This window comes from Diabrotica undecimpunctata, chromosome 7, assembly GCF_040954645.1.
Source record: "Diabrotica undecimpunctata isolate CICGRU chromosome 7, icDiaUnde3, whole genome shotgun sequence".
In the NCBI taxonomy this organism is placed as follows: Eukaryota; Metazoa; Arthropoda; class Insecta; order Coleoptera; family Chrysomelidae; genus Diabrotica; species Diabrotica undecimpunctata.
In genome coordinates, this window is record NC_092809.1 from 145,093,976 (window position 1) to 145,112,613 (window position 18,638).

The 18,638-nt window shown below is 31.4% G+C and overlaps 1 non-coding gene across 1 annotated transcript; it reads left to right on the forward strand.

Moving 5' to 3' along the window:
* The first annotated feature begins 1,299 nt into the window (after positions 1–1,299).
* On the forward strand, positions 1,300–1,406 carry LOC140447081 (U6 spliceosomal RNA). Its single transcript, XR_011951579.1, has one exon. It is a non-coding gene; the product is annotated as a U6 spliceosomal RNA (small nuclear RNA).
* The last annotated feature ends 17,232 nt before the right edge of the window (positions 1,407–18,638 follow it).

Sequence of the window (18,638 nt, forward strand, 5' to 3'; positions counted from 1 at the left end):
TAAACATCTTAAAATGTTTATAATAAAAAAAATAACTGATGGCGTTCTTTCTGAGTTTGTAGGTTTATAGAAGTATTTAATAAAAACAATTAACTTTATTTGGCGATTCTTTTCACATCCGTTTTTCTGCACTCCTTTCGCTAACCCCATCCGGCTCTCGCGGCCGCCCCCACGGCCCCCTGCCATTAATACTTCTTCTTCAAAGCACAAACTCGCATTTTAATCGATTTCATTTGCGCATGTGAGCCTGTGGCAAAAACTCTACCCTTAGTCGGTGACGAAGGGGGTCCGCGAAAAGCATCCACGGGGGGAGGGGGCAGCTCCAAAGGGGAGAGAAAGAAACGGAAAAGTTCGCGTGAATTAAGCAAAGACGCGCTCTTTAGCTCATTTGCATTCTTTCTGTTTCACTTATGTCTTCCTTGGGATGGAGATGGAGCGCGAGAGGATCGTATGAAATGCTTCAGCCTCAGCCTCCGATGCTGGATGTTGGATGCTGGCCCTGACTACGGCCGGAGTGAGGAGCGGGTTATCCAGATTACGGAATTGAAGGGTTAACTGCTCCAAGATTATATAAAAAGAAAATCTTGTATTCGACTTCTATAAATGATTTAAAGCCGTAAAATAGCTACACATACAGCAGCAAATCTTAAGCAAACGAACTAAAATCGTAATTTTGTTCATATGATTTGTCTTATTTGAAATTTGAACATAATTAAATAAAAAAAAACGTTAACTAAAATAATATTGATATCCTTGCGCATTTACCATAATTTTACTCCAGCGATTCCACCAAATTTTAAAATTCAACAGAATAAGTAAACAAAAAACAACTACGCTAGAAAATTAATATTTTATTAAATTCTACAAAGTGGAAAAAAACATTTTCTTATATTTAGTAATACAATAATTGGCAATAACTAAGACATGACAAGCAAATATGGAACACCGAAAAAAGGGTGCCATGGAATTGTTTATTTCTACCGGTCGGTAGTAGGTCTTATAACAAAGTAAGTATTTAATTAGTGTCCGCAGTCATATAAACCGAAACAAACAACAAATAACTAAGTATTTTGATGACATTTTTGATGAAGTAAATTTATAAACAATATATTTTCATTATTTGATTTATTTATCACCAATTCACAACCTGAGAAAAAAATTTTTTTGTTCAATGAATTATGCATTTATTTTGACATATTCTTGGATTATACATTTTGTAATAAAAAATATATCAGTATATAAACATGAGAAAAACAGTTAAACATCCTTTTTTAAAATCAACCAAAAGATCAACAAATAGTACTCGCTTCGGCGGTACATATACTAAAATTGGAACGATACAGAGAAGATTAGCACGGACCCTGCACAAGAATGACATGCAAAATCGTGAAGCATTCCACATTTTTCATAATATATCCAAAAACAAAATGGAACTTGAATAAAGCAGATGAGTCAATATTAAGAAGTTGCGAATACATATTTCTCACAACACATTAAAAATAGTAACATAATTAAAGCTTATCAATTGAAGGGATAAATAAGACAGCCAATGCCTCTTTACCCATTTACCAACCCCTTAAACTGAACAAAAAACTCTTATTCCACCATGGTGGGATCAAAGCTGCGAAGAGGCTATTAAAAAAAGAAAAAAAATGCCCAATACGTATAAGCAACAAAGTACTATGGAAAATTATGTAAAATGTAAAAACGAAATTTCAAAAACAAAAAAGTTTTTAAAATTTAAAGCTAAACTACATTGGCAGCTCTGGTGCGAAAACTTAAATAGAAATACACTATTGACAAACATATGGACTCAGGCCAGAAAAATGAATAAGATATATGGGAAAAGTAATATATCGGGGAATTATGAATGGCAAGAACAATTTTTAGAAAAAATTACACTTTGGATGATACCTCACACATTTTCTCAAAACAAAGACAAAATAACACCAACCATAAGATTTTTAGTCAACCAATTAGCTTAACACCAACATGGAATACAATTACAAGTGCTGTAACAGACATTATGAAAAACAACTTAAGGTACAAACGAAATAACAAGAGGCAAAAATGGATGACAGAAGAAATACTATTACTAATGGAAGAACGATGAAGTCGCAAGAATAACCAAGATGGCAGCAATATGTATGAAAATATTAACAGGCAAATAAAAGCAAAAATAAGAATAGCAAAAAATGAATGGCTTAAGCAACAATGTATCGATCTAGAACATTTACAACGACAGCACGACGACCGTAATTTACATAAAAAGCTTAAGGAGACTGCTGGAATATACATAAAACGAAGACCAACTACCATAGTTAATCAGGATAACCAGATAGTGCTGGGTGAAAAGCAGAAAATTGATATATGGGAAAATTATATCCAGGAACTCTTCCATGACGAAAGATCCATGAGTGAAGTTTATACAGACGACCAGCTGACTGGCCCTTCAATCACCAAAGATGAGATAGAAAAGGCAATATTAAATTCAAAAAACAATAAGGCACCTGGACCAGATGAAATCCCGTCAGAAATACTCAAATTACTGGATGAAAGAGGAATTTCTGCACTACACAAACTTAATTTATGAAACTGGCTGCTATCCTCAACAGTGGTTACGCTCTACCTTTATTCCCCTGCCCAAGAAAGTCAATGGAAAAAGATGTGAGGATCACAGACTCATTAGTCTGATGAGTCACACTTTAAAGATATTCTTAAAAATGCTACATTAAAGATTATACAAAAAATGTGAATGGGACATCAGTGACTCCCAGTTCGGGTTTAGGCAAGGTTTAGGAACACGAGAAGCAATAGTAGCAACACAGGTGCTGGTCCAAAATTGTTACGATCAGAAGAAGGATGTGTTCTTATGCTTTTTAGATTACCAAAAAGCGTTTGATCGTGTCCAACACCACAAGTTAATGCAGATCCTCAAGAAAGTTGATATAGACCAGAAATACATAAGATGCATTGAAAACTTGTACTGGCATCAAACGGCACAGTTAAAAATAAACAATTCTATATCCAAACCCATACATATAAGAAGGGGCGTTTGACAGGGATGTCTGCTTTCCCCTCTTTTATTTAACATTTATTCGGAAGCCATATTTCAAAAGTCTTTGGAGGATGCAAAGATGGGAATCAAAGTGAATGGAGTATTGATCAACAACATACGATATGCTGATGATGGTGTCTTAATTTGTGACAACATAGTCGATCTTCAACAACTTGTCACTATAATCGGAAAATACAGTAAGCGAATGGGATTAGAGATTAATACCAAAAAAACCAAATTTATGATCATCTCCAGAAACTTGGACGCACTTGAAAACTCCACCATAACACTGAATACTAAGTCCATTGAAAGGGTGAGTAAATTTAAATACCTGGGATCGTGGCTTTTTGAAGACTGGGCATCGGACAGGGAAGTAAAATGTCGCATTGAGCAAGCTCGACAAGCTTTCGTAAAATTCAAGAAGGTACTGACTTGTTCAGAGTTCGATCTTCAACTGAGACTAAGGTTTACTAAGTGCTACGTGTGGTCAGTGCTGCTATATGGCGTAGAGGGCTGGACACTCAAAACGAAGAATATAAACAGATTAGAAGCTTTCGAAATGTGGCTCTATCGCCGTATCCTAAAAATACCATAAACAGCGAAAATCACAAATATAGATGTCCTTAAAAGAATAAACCAAGAACGCCAACTTTTCGAAACCATCAAGAAAAAGAAAACGGCGTATCTAGGTCACATCATGCGAAATGAAAAATATCAGTTCCTCCAACTTATAATCGAGGGGAAAATTGAAGGCAAGAGAGGAATGGGACGCAAGAAAATGTCCTGACAATGACATACAATCTCTGATACATATTGCAAGAAATAGAGAATTAATGGAAAATGTGATCGCTAACATCCATTGGTGGATTTGCATCTGAAGAAGAAGAAGAAGAATTAGCTTACCAGAATTAAATAATATCATAAAAAACAGAAAGAATACATCACCTGGATATGACGATATTAGATTTCCTATGATATTCCAATTACCAAACGATGCTAAGATGCTTCTAATCAAAATTCTAAATGATTTCTGGATCAATGGGGAAAGTATAGAAGAATGGAAAAAGGCTAGTGTAATACCAATACACAAACCAAACAAAGACCCCGACCTATGTGAATCATATAGATCTATTGCACTTATACCATGTATACTCAAGGTTTTCGAAAGAATAATTAAAAACCGATTGGAACGATGGTTAAATACAACCGGCGCTCTGCCAACTACAAAATATATGGTTTTAAAAAAGGTTTTGGCACCATAGATGCGGTGTCACACTTAGTTACAGACATACGAATAGGCTTAACTGAAAACGAGTATAATGGCACGATGTTTCTAGATGTTAAAGGTGCCTACGATAATGTCAACTGGTTCATATTACAGGAAAAAATGATGCAATTACAAATCCCTCAAGAAGTTGCTAACACGATATGCAAATTATATATAAACAGGTAAGTAGGACTTAGAGGACATTATGGGTGCCCAGTAAAATACCAAACTGCAAATTTAGGTTTGCCAGAAGGATCTGTCCTTGCACCATTACTTTTTAATATATATACTACTAATTTACACACCTTCATATCTAAAGCTTATTTATACATGTAGCAAACATCTCGACGAATGCATCAATCGTTTGAATTCAAGCACGAAACTCTTTTTAAGATCCATAAGTGATTTAGGGCTACAAATCTCCGCAGAAAAATCCAAAGTTATAATCTTCACCAGGCATAACATGAAACCGATGCAGAAAATTACAATAGATGGTATAGAATTTCTGGTGGACACCAATGTCAATTTGTTAAACAAAAAAAATTGTTTAATTTACTAATGTTTGTATTTTGAAAACGATTTCCGAAGTGGAAATTAAAACGTTAATAAACGTACTTTAACCTTTAATTGTGGCTTATTCCCATTTAAATAATAATTACTTTAATATGTTATAGTATTCATTTTACATATTAGATAATCAATAAGTTATAGTTTTTAAATTAGCCCATTTAACCCAACAGGCCATTAACGACACAACTAACAAAAATATGCTCCAAGCAAATGTGTCAAATTCAGTCGCTCTTTGTTGAGAGATTCATTGCTGTTTATTCAAGTAAGCACTTTATCTAGTGCATTTTACTCGTAGTGTTCATAGAGTGCACAAGAACTTAAATAACGTTCGCAGTATAGCTTTATTCAAAAATTTGTAACTACATTTAAATAAATTATTTTATTAACTAAATTTATTTTATATGGTCAAACACAAGTTGGGTCAACACACTATAATAATACTAGTACGAAAATAATTTGATATAATAATGCATTAGTAGTGATCAATGTAGTAGTGTCTGGAAGCTCATTAATTCTTGTATTAGTATTAATCTTAGCTCTACGTTTAATATATATATATATATATATATATATATATGTATATATATGTATATATATAATATATATATATATATATATATATATATATATATATATATATATATATATATATATATATAAAGGTTCCTTTTGTTAATTAGTAACAAAACTGAGTTTCTGAAATTAAAGAAACGACATTTAATGTCACTAACTTTGGATGTTTAACATTCTTAACCACAAAATAAAATCTGATAAGGTGACAAGTTTTTAAATATAAAGATAACAGAAGTGGTTGTGTCTAATATTCCAGATAATGTGCTCGGTAGAGCGCGGCAATATTTGAATGATGAAATTATAATTTCATTACATCCCCTTTCCCAGAGGAGAAAATATTCATGCCTTCATAGTTTAGTAATCGTCCACGTCTTCTTCGTCTTGTTTTTCATCTTCAGATGTTGAGATTGGAGTCAGCTTGGATATGTGGAACAGATTGAACTGATTGATGTTTTGACGGTTCTCTGATATCGGTTCAGGTTTATTCTGTAAATTGAATTTAACAATTTTTCCGTAATTTCATACGGTCCTATTTTTAGTTCGTCAAGTTTGTTCCTGTTTAATTTGTTTCCATTTTTCACATATACCAAATCACCTATCTTGAAATCAAAATGTTTACGGTTTTTGTCATAAATTTGTTTGTTATAATTATGAGATTTAATCATTCTATCTAGAGCAATATTTCTATTATGAATCCAATATTTCTCAGAAGTTAATTTTTTTAGTTCATTTTGCCACATTGCAACATTTTTGCCATACATTAAGTATGATGGTGCGAAACCAGTGACAGTATGTTCTGTTTCATTGTATTTGCGCACACATTCTTGTGCTATTGTTGTCCAAACAATTTTTTGTTCTTTTTCGTTAATTTTACATCTGATTTTATTAATTAGGGTCTGATTTAATCTTTCATTTAAGTCGTTAGAAAATGGTGAACTAGTGGCTGTTAAGATTATTGGTATAAATTTTTCATCTAAAAATTTTTTAAAATTTTTTGAATTTATTCCAAATACAATATTAGTATTGGTCTGTTAGAATCATACCAATCTGAGCTCTGTCTGATATGCTTTTCACAAGTTTAATAAAATCATTTGCAGTTTGAGTTTTCGATGTTAAGATATATGCATATCGCGTAAAGTGATCCACTAGATGATGCAAATATTTTTTAGTAGATCGAGAACCCCCAAAACCTCCAATTGGGTCTATGGAAATAATTTCGAAAGGTTTTGTGGCTGGACCTAAATGTGACATTAATCCAAATTTTCCTAGTTCTCTTGATTTGTTTCTAGTACATACTGCACAGCTTTGACATATTTCCTCCATATTTTTGGTTAAATTTTTAGCCGTATAGTGTGGTCCTATCATCATATGCAATTGTTTTATTCCTATATGACACAAGTTTCTACGTACATCTTTTAAAAATTTTATGCTATAATCTTCGGTTAGAATGATTTTTTTGTTTCCTCTTACTTTTTTGTAATAAACATTATTTTTAGTTACTAGTTAATTATTATGTTTTATATCTTTATTTTTTTCTTGGTCTTTCAATATAACTTCAAGAGTTATCAAATTTGTAACTTTCAACTGCTCCTACATATTTTCATCGGGTTCTAAGACAGGATTTCTGCTAAGGCAGTCAGCTTCTAAGTTATATTTTCCGGGGCAATATTTCACCACAAAATCATATTGCGATAAATAATATGTTAAATCACCTAGTTCTTCATCTGTTCTAGACTTTATATTCATATTTTCCAATGGCTTGTGGTCAGAAAAAACAGTAAATTTCTTACCTATTAAGTAATGTTGCCAATATTTAACACATTCTTTAATTGCCAGACACTCCAGGCATATAGCTTTTTTCCTCTTCTGTACTTCATTTAGTTTTTTTGAGAAATAGGCCACTGGTTTTTCTTCATTGTTTTCCTGTGGTTGTTTTAGCACCCCTGTTATTACTAGTAAGCTAGCATCAGTATATATGTGTATCGGCAGAGTTGGATCAAAAATAGTTAGTACAGGTTGAGTTAACAATACATTTTTTAAATCTTTAAATGTTTTTTGGCATTCTTTACTCCAATTAAATGGTTGACCTTTTTTCAGAAGATTATGCAAAGGATCCAATTTTATTGCTATTTTTGGCACATATTTATGATAAAAATTTATCTTCCCTAGAAACTGTCTAATATTTTTCTGTGTTTTAGGTATTGGAAAATTTTTTATTGAAATCAAGTTGTCCTTCAGTGGCTTTACACAATTATTTTTTATTACATGACATAATTATTTTACTGATTCAGCTGCAAACATGCATTTTACAAATTTTAATCTGAATCCTTTACTTTAGATTGCTTTAAATAGTTGTGCTAGATGTCTGATATGTTCCTGGAATGAAGTACCTATCTGTAATGCGCATAGGGATTGACCAAAAAGCAGAGTTTTTGTCCAATATTGAGAAAAATTTGCAATTTCTTGTCTTTACAATTAAATCCTCTATAAGTAGAAAGGGTTGTGATTGGAACACTACAATTTTATTTAAGTCTCTGAAATCAATGCACAATCTTGACTTTGTATTTTCATCTCTTTTATAAGCTAATGTAACTGGGGCTGCAAAAAGACTGTAAGATTCTTCTATTAGATTCTTGTCTAGTAGCAATGCAATTTGTTTCTTAATCTCCTTTTTATCGTCAACTGTGGTTCGATATGGCCTTTTGCTGCAATATTTATCTTCTAATAAATCAATGTGTGCTTCATATTCCTTCACTGTCACTACATCATATTTGTCTTTTGCAAAGACAGATTTGTTTTCACATATTAATTCATTTATTATTGATTGTTGATCACAATCTAAATGGTCTACATGAATTTTAAAATTTGTCTCATCAAAGTGTTCATTGAAATTTATTAAATATTTATTTTTTATTTCATGTAAACTATTAATTTCATTTGTTTCCTTAGAATCAAATTTTATTTGTTGATTATTATCTCTTACTTTCTTATAAATGTCACAATTTTTTGAAATTGGTTCAATTTCCGTAGTAACATCATTTTGAATAGGCACTTTTTGACTTATGTGCAAGTTTTCATTTTGACGCAAATAGAATTTTTTTAAACAGTCTAAACCAATTAAAATTACCTTTTTCGATCACAAAGACTTCTGTCTCTTTTTCTATATCAAAAATATTTACATGTAATTTTACCATACCACTGGTTTTTTAATGCCATTAATAGTTTTTAAATTAGTATTGTTAGGATCAATTGAATTATTGTTATTTATTTTTAATAAGTTTGAATTTATTAATGAAACGTTTGAACCTGAGTCATATACTCCAAAAAGCTCAATATTTTTATTCAACACTAATTTTATTTTTATTAATGGCAGTATTAATAGTTTTTTGAATTAGCATTTTGTAGTTCATATTCTAACTCTGAATTATTGATAAGTTTAATTTGATCATCCTTATTAGTTTGATTATTCTTTGGTTTAAACCAGCAAGTTGATTCAAGGTGGTAGTGTGTTCCTTTTTTAAGTTTTTCACAGATGGTACATTTATGCTTTTGCTCTCTGTCCAGTCTTTGTTTGTTTCTAATTTGTTTTTCTTCAATATTTCTGTTATAGTGTAAGAATACTTTTTCACTTTCTTTATTTGCTAAGTGTTCATTCTTGTTCAATTCACTGAAAAGGTGAGTAGTTGAAGTCAGTGAATCTTTATCAAGTCTGTTCATGATGTTTTCTGGTAAACCTATCACCTAAAAAATCAGGTTTATTAGTGTGTTATTGTCAATTAACTTATTAACTTCTAGTAATAATCTTTCTCTTTTTGTGGCATATTCTAATAGAGAACCAGTTTGATATTTGAATGTAAAAGCATATTTTATTTGGGACCAACCTTTCTTTTCATAAGTATCACAAAAGTTTGTTTTTCAAGTTTTCCAATCTGATTTCAATGTATATTTAATTAACATACCAATCTAAACATTGTTTTTCAAGTAGATGTCTCAAACTTTCTATTTTACCTTCATCATTTAAAATTTTAAACCTTTCACATTCTTTTTCAAATTCTTCCATCCATTGTCTAACATTTGGCATTTTAATGGAAAATTTTAAAACCAAGCTGGTTGTAGTTTTTCTTCTAAATACTGATCACCAAATTGTAAATTTTCACCATCCAAATAAATCTTCCTTAATTCATCATCTAATGGGATCCATACATTTCGTTTTTGACCTCTTTTTTTTTTAATGAGTTTTTTACTTTTGTAGATGTACTGGATCTAGATATGTATGTGTGTTTATTTACCTGCTTAAATTTGTCTGTGATATCAACAATACGCCCATTTGGAGTCTCAATTGCGGCAATACAGATTTCATTTGATTTACTGTCTGATGATCCTAGTATTACGAATTGGAATCTCAATTTTTTCATGACCAAAAATGTCGTTTTATAAAATTCCTTTTGATAATTAGTAACACAACTGAGTTTCTGAAATGAAAAAAACGACATTTAATGTCACTAACTTTGGATGTTTAACATTCTTAACCACAAAATAAAATCTGACAAGGTGACAAGTTTTTAAATATAAAGATGACAGAAGTGGTTGTGTCTAATATTCCAGATAATGTGCTCGGTAGAGCGCGGCAATATTTGAATGATGAAATTATAATTTCATTAATTATATATATATATATATATATATATATATATATATATATATATATATAATATATAATATATATATATATATATTATATATATATATAATAATTATATATATATATATATATATATATATATATATATATATATATATATGTATATATATAAGAGTAAGAAAAAAGAAGTACTTGTGACTCGTTTGAAAAAAATATATAAATGTTTTGGATGGGTTGGAGTCAATAAACGGGGCTATTGGTTAACTATTTATTATCTCGAGCTTTCAGTGTTTACAATTATTATCAAGAGCTGATAAAAAAGACAAAGTATCTTACAAAGTTGAACTAGAAAGAAAATTTTTTTTGTGTTTTTGTGTTTTGAATTTATAAATATTCAATTGTTTTTGTGTTAAGAAAATGTTTTTAAAATTATATTAAAATTTCAGAGAAACATTTATTGGATAAAGACATTTTTGTAGTAATTCTTTTTGAAATGTATTAGCAGCAATTTTATTAACCAAACTAATTTTATTTGGCGAGTTAACAAAAAATTTTTTCTTTCTAGTTCATCTTTGTAAGATATTTTGTCTTTTTTAGCAGCTCTGGATAATAATTGTAAACACAATTAAAAGCTCGAGATAATAAATAGTTAACCAATAGCCCCTTTTATTGACTCCAACTCATCCAAAACATTTATATATATATATATATATATATATATATATATATATATATATATATATATATATATATATATATATATATATATATATATATATATAGATATATGAGTTAACTATTTACGCAGTTAAAATAAACGAAAAAAAGGTCGAGTTAAATCAGAAACTGAGTTAAATTGCTCTTTACAAACAATTTAATTTTTTAAGGGTGAGCAAAAATAAATCCTTGTACCATTCAATATATTCACGTCTTATTTCGAGCACTCGGCTGGTCCTGTGTTTCAGCATCCCCCTTTCTTTAATTAATATCTCACCCTGGCAACACCCTTAGCAACGAATGTACGAACAGTAACACAATACAGTTTTTAAACTTTTCTCCACTACGCCTTTCTTAATGTCTCCGATGGCTGACATTAATTAAAAAATCTTGTTACGCATGCAAGGGTTCCTTTTCGTCCTTCCACGTCCTTCTCGCCAGATCCTTACGAGCCAGGACCTTCGACCCACTTACGCCGGTGAAAGACGTTTATGAGACGTACGGGATAGGGAATCGCGAGGGCATATGCGACGGTCCACATTCCTCTAATTTATCTACTCTTAATTCCATTTTTCTCTCAAACGTTTCTATATAAGCGAGATTGCTTTAAAATTCCAAATCTTATTTAAGAAACACTCGTAATATTACATTCGTCTGCATTTTACTTTTTTAATAAACATATTAAGAATTAATTATACACTTGTGAGATTGAAAATGTTTTTTGTTTTATGTGATATTTTGATTGTCAGGACAAAACTTGTTTTTAATCAGTTTGCCTATTTGTTATTGATACAGAAGGAAAAAAGTTTTTCTCTTATGTTTGGAGCAACACAATTATATTTCTGTTACCCAATATATCTAATTCAAAATTAATGAATCTAAACTCAATTACCAAACATTTTTGCAACCGCTATAAATAAAAATATTGAAACACAGATTTAAATTTGTGGAAGACGCGTTGGTGAGTGATAGTAAAACAATTAATCAATACTTCAATTGAGATAAAGAAAAACGACGTTTTCAAAATAATAAATAGACTAAAAACATTTTATACCACGAAGATAAACACATGGCAGTTTTTAAAAAAGTAACAATCACTGACTTGCAGAATGATGCAAAAAAAACTCCAGCCTGTAGTTTTTTATATCCACAAATCTGGCAACAAATTTTTGTTAACAAAGTGGATATGGTGAAACTTATATCCAATGACTACACTTAGGCAAATATGCTAATTGCATATTTTACATCATCATCATCATCACTGGCTCGACAACCCTTTTTGGGTCTTGGCCTGTTCCAGGATTCTTCTCCATTCTGATCTGTTTCGTGCTTTTTTTCTCCAGTTTTTTATTTTTAAGGTTGTTATATCATTTTCTGTAAGTATCTCAGTTTTAGTGTTCCTCTTATTCTTTTTCCTACTGGCATCTGTTTGAATATTTTGTTTGGTATTTCACCTTCTTCCATTCTTTTTACATGTCCTATTCAACGCAGCCGTCCTATTTAAATGAATGTTATAATATCCGGATCCTGGTATATTTTGTATAGTTCAGAGTTTTATCTTCTTCGCCATATTCCGTTTTCTTTTGTGCCCTTATATATGTGTCGCAAGATTTTTCTTTCGAAGGTGGCTAACAACGTTTCCTCTCTTTTAGTGAGTGTCCAGGTTTCTGAGCCATATGTGAGTACCGGTCTTATTAGGGTTTTATATATTTGGCATTTTGTTTTTCTTGCGACGTTATCTGATCTTAGTTGCCTAATTAAGCCATGGTAACATTTATTTGCAATAAATATTCGCCTCTTCACTTCCTCCGTAACGTTATTATCAGACGTGACTAGGGATCCCAAGTACATAAAGTTTTTTACCTCCTCTATGTTGTACTCTCCTATTGTTATATTTTGTGACTGCCTTATTTCTACGTTTTTACTTACCTGCATATAAATATTTTGTTTTGGTCTGATTGATTTTAAGACCACTATTTTGTGCAGCTCGTTCTATTTGGTTGTATGCCTCTATCATTTCTCTTCTTGATCTTGCGATTCTGTCAACATCATCTGCAAATGCTAGTATTTGCACGCTTTTATTAATGATTGTTCCTCGTGTATTGACTGTTGTGTCCCTCAGTATTTTCTCGAGTACGATGTTGAACAAGATGCCTGATAGAGCGTCTCCCTGGCGTAGTCCCTTTTTCACATCTATTGTTTCCGTTAATTCATTTTGTATCCGGATTCTACTTTCTACTTTTAGAGATTTTTTTATCAGTTCTATTAGTTTTGTTGGTATATTAAATTCTTTCATTGCTTTTATTAAGAATTCTCGGTTTATATTGTCATATGCGCTTTCAAAGTCTATGAAGAGATGATGTGTGTCGATGTTATATTTACTTGTTTTTTCGAGGATCTGTCGCAGAACAAATATCTGGTCTATTGTTGACTTCTGTCTACAGAAGCCACTTTGGTATTTGCCAACTATTTTTCTAGCGTGTGGTCTAAGTCTTTCACAAATGACGTTGGACATTATTTTGTATGCTGCATTCAGCAGCGTGATTCTACGGTAGTTTCCACATTCTAACTGATTTCTTTTTTTATGTGGGTACAATAATACCGCTATTCCACTCCGTTGGTAGCTGTTTATATATTTTTATAAAAGTGAGCATAAAGTGCATATAATTTAAAAATTTGGTGTTAACTATATATTTTTATATTCAAAATTACAGATAGCATGAAAATACCAATATTTAATTTTGTTTTATAATCACTTGTTATTCAAATTCTTGGTAAAGTAACTAATAAAAGACATCGGCTTATAGTTTTGTTATGTTTTGTTCTGGAATTAAGGGTTTGTGTTTGCTAGTTTACGTCTCTAGGTAAAAAATTTTATTTTGACGGTCAGTTTCACTTGGTTTCACTTTTGTTGTAAAATTGGAGGCATAAACAACGTGTATTTCTAATTGTGAATAATTATTGTGCTTTGAAAATGCCGAAAATAAGCAATGTTTCAACTTGGATAAAACCTTAAAAATAGCTATCTATGGATATGGATAAAGTTTATTGCTCATGTTGTGGCAAAACCGTAAGTACATACGTATTATTTTTTTATTTTATTTTAAAAATTTACACGGTGGTACAAACAAAGATTTAAAAATTGGAGATTATGTTTAAGAAGAGTACCGACACAAGACTCGTTCGCAATAAATCGATGTATTTTTTTTCAAGCATTTTTTAAACTCCTTGCGATAAAAAATAGAATAGGTACCTATTTAAAATTCAAATCATTCAATAGTCTACTGAAAGGTAGCTAATATTTTTTTCTAACAATAGCATAGTTTACTTTAATTTTGCTAAAAACAAAAACATATCATATATTGGACATAATTAATTAAGTGCTTTTAATTTATGTTTACAGTATTTTTTTTTAAATGTAAACAGAAAATACCAAGAGCCTCTTGTATATATTTGAGGGTTCTTCCTTCTTGCACAGTCATTTCTTGACATTTTGAATATTACTACACCAATTTTTATTTTATTTAAATATTTTAATTGTTATGCAAAATCGGTTCATTTTTATTTTATTTTTAAAATCTTAGATTTTAAAAATGGGTACAACTATAGAATATTTGAATATGAAAAAAAATTTCAAGTAGATCAGCATGTCAGAGCCGCGAAACATTTAGCTAAAAAAGTAAAAACCACATCCGGTGAAAAATATCAACCTTTGGTCTCCAAGTGCTTTCAGTCAAGTTCCAAAAAACAAACCAAACAAGAAACTTTTAATGAAGACTTGTATCGTGCATTAGTATCTTCTAATATACCGCTTTCAAAATTATCTAATAAAAACTTTATTAGATAAAATAAAAACTAATATTGAAAAAACATTGCAAACAAAACATTCCCAGTGAACGAACTCTAAAGAGAAATAATGTCGATTTGTTATACTCCTCAGTTATCCATAACATAAAAATCAAAATAGGTAATAATTACTTTTAATATGTGTGGACGAGACCACTGACTCGTCAGGAAGATACATTGTGTACTTATTGATTGGTGTATTTAGCGATGAAACCTTTCCAAAATCGTATTTAATTTCCTGTAAGCAATTTAAAAAAAAACCAACGCTCTAACAATATCACGGCTTCTACAAGAAGCATTAGCAAACTTTTTTCTTCCTGCTGCTGTGCCTAATGATAAATTATTGCTTATTTTATCTGATGCTACTCCATATATGGTGAAAGCAGGACAAAATTTAAAAATATTTTATTCAAACTTAATATATATCACTTGTTTAGCGCATGGAATAAACAGAGTTGCGGAGGAAGTAAGAAAAAAATTTCCAACAGTTTAATAGCGAGCGTCAAAAAGGTATTTCCTGAAATTACCTGTAAGAATACAATGTTACAGAGATATGCTTCCTGCTGTTCCACTGTCACCGCAACCCATTTTAACACGTTGGGGAACATGGATGGAAGCAGCTAATTTCTATGCTGATCATTTTGTTGATTTAAAAAAAAATAATTAACCTTTTAACGGATGATAGTTGCCAGTCTTTATTGGAAGTTAAGCAAGCCTTTCAAAATAACATCCTCCAACAGCAACTGTCATTCATAAAATCAAATTATAGTTTTGTCCAGAAAACTATAACTCAATTACAATCCTCCAAATTATCATTGTTAGAGAGTACAGTTTTAATAAAAGAATTTGAGTCATTGTGTCAAAATGTTAGAGGTACTATTGGAAAGGAAATTTTTTAAAAATTTAAAGTAACTTGGAAAAAAATAGTGGTTACCAGGTTCTTTCTGAAATGGTTCAAGTACTAGCTGGGACATTTTCCGAACCACTTAATTTAGAACCATCTATTATAGTAAATTTGAAAAATGCCCCAGTTACATAAGTTGATGTCGAAAGCAGTTTTTCTATTTACAAATATATGTATTCAGATAGAAGCCATAAGTTTTTATTAGAAAATTTTGAACATCAACAGTTTTGAACAGTTTTTTTTCTGCAAAGAAAATACAAAATAAAATATGCAAAATATGCAAATGCAAAGAAACGAAAAAAGATCATACCCTTAACAGGGGCCTCCAAAACACACGTATAACGTCTTTTAGATCTTGATGCATAACGGAAAATAAAACAGAATTGAAAAGGTATGCCTTTTTATACACACAGAAAATTGCCTGGGCGAAATAACGTATGGTCCTAAAGTTTTGGGGAAAAATTTCAAAAGCATATAACTCTGACCACAATAATCTTATATTTTTATTAAATTATTCAACAATTTAACTTAACTATCCTTATTATAAATCAAAATTCAAATGACAGACAAGGGACCATTATTTTCGATTTGCCTAATAATTCCCCTGACACGTTGCATCATCCTTTGGACGACCTCGGCGTCAATTTCTCTAATTTTTGTATATATGCGGCGTCTTAACTGTTCCTGATTTTGTGCTTCCCATCCGTTATTATAGACTTTCCGACTTAATATTGCCCAGAACTCTTCAATTGGACGAACCTGAGCTAGGTTGGGGGGATTGTCTGCTTTCGGTACAAAGGTAATGTTGTTAGTTTCGTACCAGTCCCTTGTAATCCTCGCGTAATGACATGAAGCAAGATCTGGCCAAAAGACTATTTGATTAATTGCATGATGTGTGTTCACAAACTGAAGCAATTTAGAGAGACATCTTTGAATATAAATATTTGCGTTTAAGGCTTTGCCTCGAACAACACCAATGTAGGGCTGTGAGATAAAGCCAGCCTCAGAAATTGCACACCATACCAAAATTTTGTCCTCAAATTTTTTCTTACTTTTGAATTTTATTTCATCAGGTACATTTTCGTAATCGTTCGTGTAAAACCCATCGTTACCCTTTATCTCAGAGTTGGACAAAGTAAAATATTTTTCATCGTCCATCACGATCAACTTGTTGACGAAATGCACTCGCCTTAACGCGCGGCAACATCTCGGAATTCTCTCTAATTGATCCTCTGTGTATTTTGGAGCTTTCCTTCTTTTCCGGTAGATAATATTGTTACTCGATAGGGTCCTGTATACTGTAGTGTTTTCAACATTAAATCTTCTTAAGTTTTCGCTGTGAGACCCCAATTTTGTTCTTAGCTGCTTCAATCAGTCTTGCCTCTCTTATATGGTTCAAAATCCTCGGTCGGCCACTTTTACGCAAGTTAACACATAGTATCCCTTCTTCACATTCTCTGATTGTGCGATAAATTGTCGATTTGCTTATGTTTTGATCTCGATAAATATTAACAATATCTCGTTTCGACATTCGCCCAACCATATTATAAACACCTCGACGAATATCAATTTTATAAGACATTTTGCAGAGCACAAATCAAAATATTTTGCTTTGTTTATTAAATGTCAATAACTGATGACATTTCAATTGTATGGCCTTCTTTGTTAAATGCATTTTGCTTCTCAATCAGACCAGGTGAAATTTTTCCCAAAACTTTAGGACCATACGTTACCGTTTGCAAATTTGACGAAAATATTGCGTAGCCTTAACGGTACTCTATATTAAGTGGAGTGTTTAAATATTTGCAAATAGAAGCTATACCGACCAAGTTAGTCAAAATAGATAACTGGCTCGTTGAAGTAAATACAATTTTCTTCGACCTAACGGGTTATTCTTGGTAATTCGATGAAATCTTTAAAGGTATTAGAATAATGGCATTTTATTTCAGTACTAAAGCAGTAGCTTTTTAAAAAAGTTTATCGAAGGTAGCTGAATATATTCAATGGCTGGTTCATTGATAAATATTCTTCTTCTTCTTATTCTTCGTCTAGCCATTCACATCCACATCTGAACATAAGCATCTGCAAGTCTTCCTTTCCATTGTTTTTTATTGTACGCTACTTGTAGCCAATTTTTCCCGGCAGTCCTTTTCAGATCATCTGTCCATCTCATAGGAGGTCTGCCTCTGGGTCTTTTGTGTTGGTATGGTCTCTAGGTTAAAATTGATCTGTGCCATTTGTTAGTATCGCTCCTAGCTACATGTCCAGCGTATTCCCATTTCAACTTTAATGATTTTTGCACCACATCGGTGACTTTGGTTTTCTGTCTTATCCATGTGTTTGTTTTCTTGTCCTTAAGTGATATACCTAGCATTGCTCTTTCCATCGCGTGTTGAGTGACTCTAAGTATATTTATATTCTTTTTTGTGATTGTCCATGTTTGTGCCGCATAAGTTAATATCGGGATAATGCATGCATCAAAAACTTTAGATCTAAGATGTAATTGAATTTGTTGATTTCTGAGTATATAGTTCAGTTTACCGAATGCTGCCCAAGCTAACTTTCTTCTTCTTTTTATTTCTTCAGTTTGAATTTCCCTATTTAGTATTATTTTTTGTCCTAAGTATATATATTCTTCAACTTTTTCTATAACTTAGTGCATGACTTTTGTTTTGTTTAAATTCATTTTCAGTCCTATTTTAGAAGATTCGGTATGTAGTTCTAAAAGCATGGTTTGCATTTCTTGTAGGTCAGTAGCTATCAGGATTATGTCATCTGCAAATCGTAGATTACTGAGGTAGCGGCCATTGATGTTTATTCCCTTATATTTCCAATTTAGGTTTTTAAAAACGTCCTCTAAAACTAAGGTGAATAGTTTGGGTGATAAAGTATCTCATTGTTTGACTCCCCTGTTTAATGGTACAGGGTGCGTGTGTTCATTTTCATTTAGGTAGTATGTAGCTGTAGCTTGGTTCATAGTTTCTTTTATTAAGTTAATATATCTGCTGTCTATTCTACAATTTTGCATTGCGTTTATTACGGCCGTGTGTTCTATGGTATC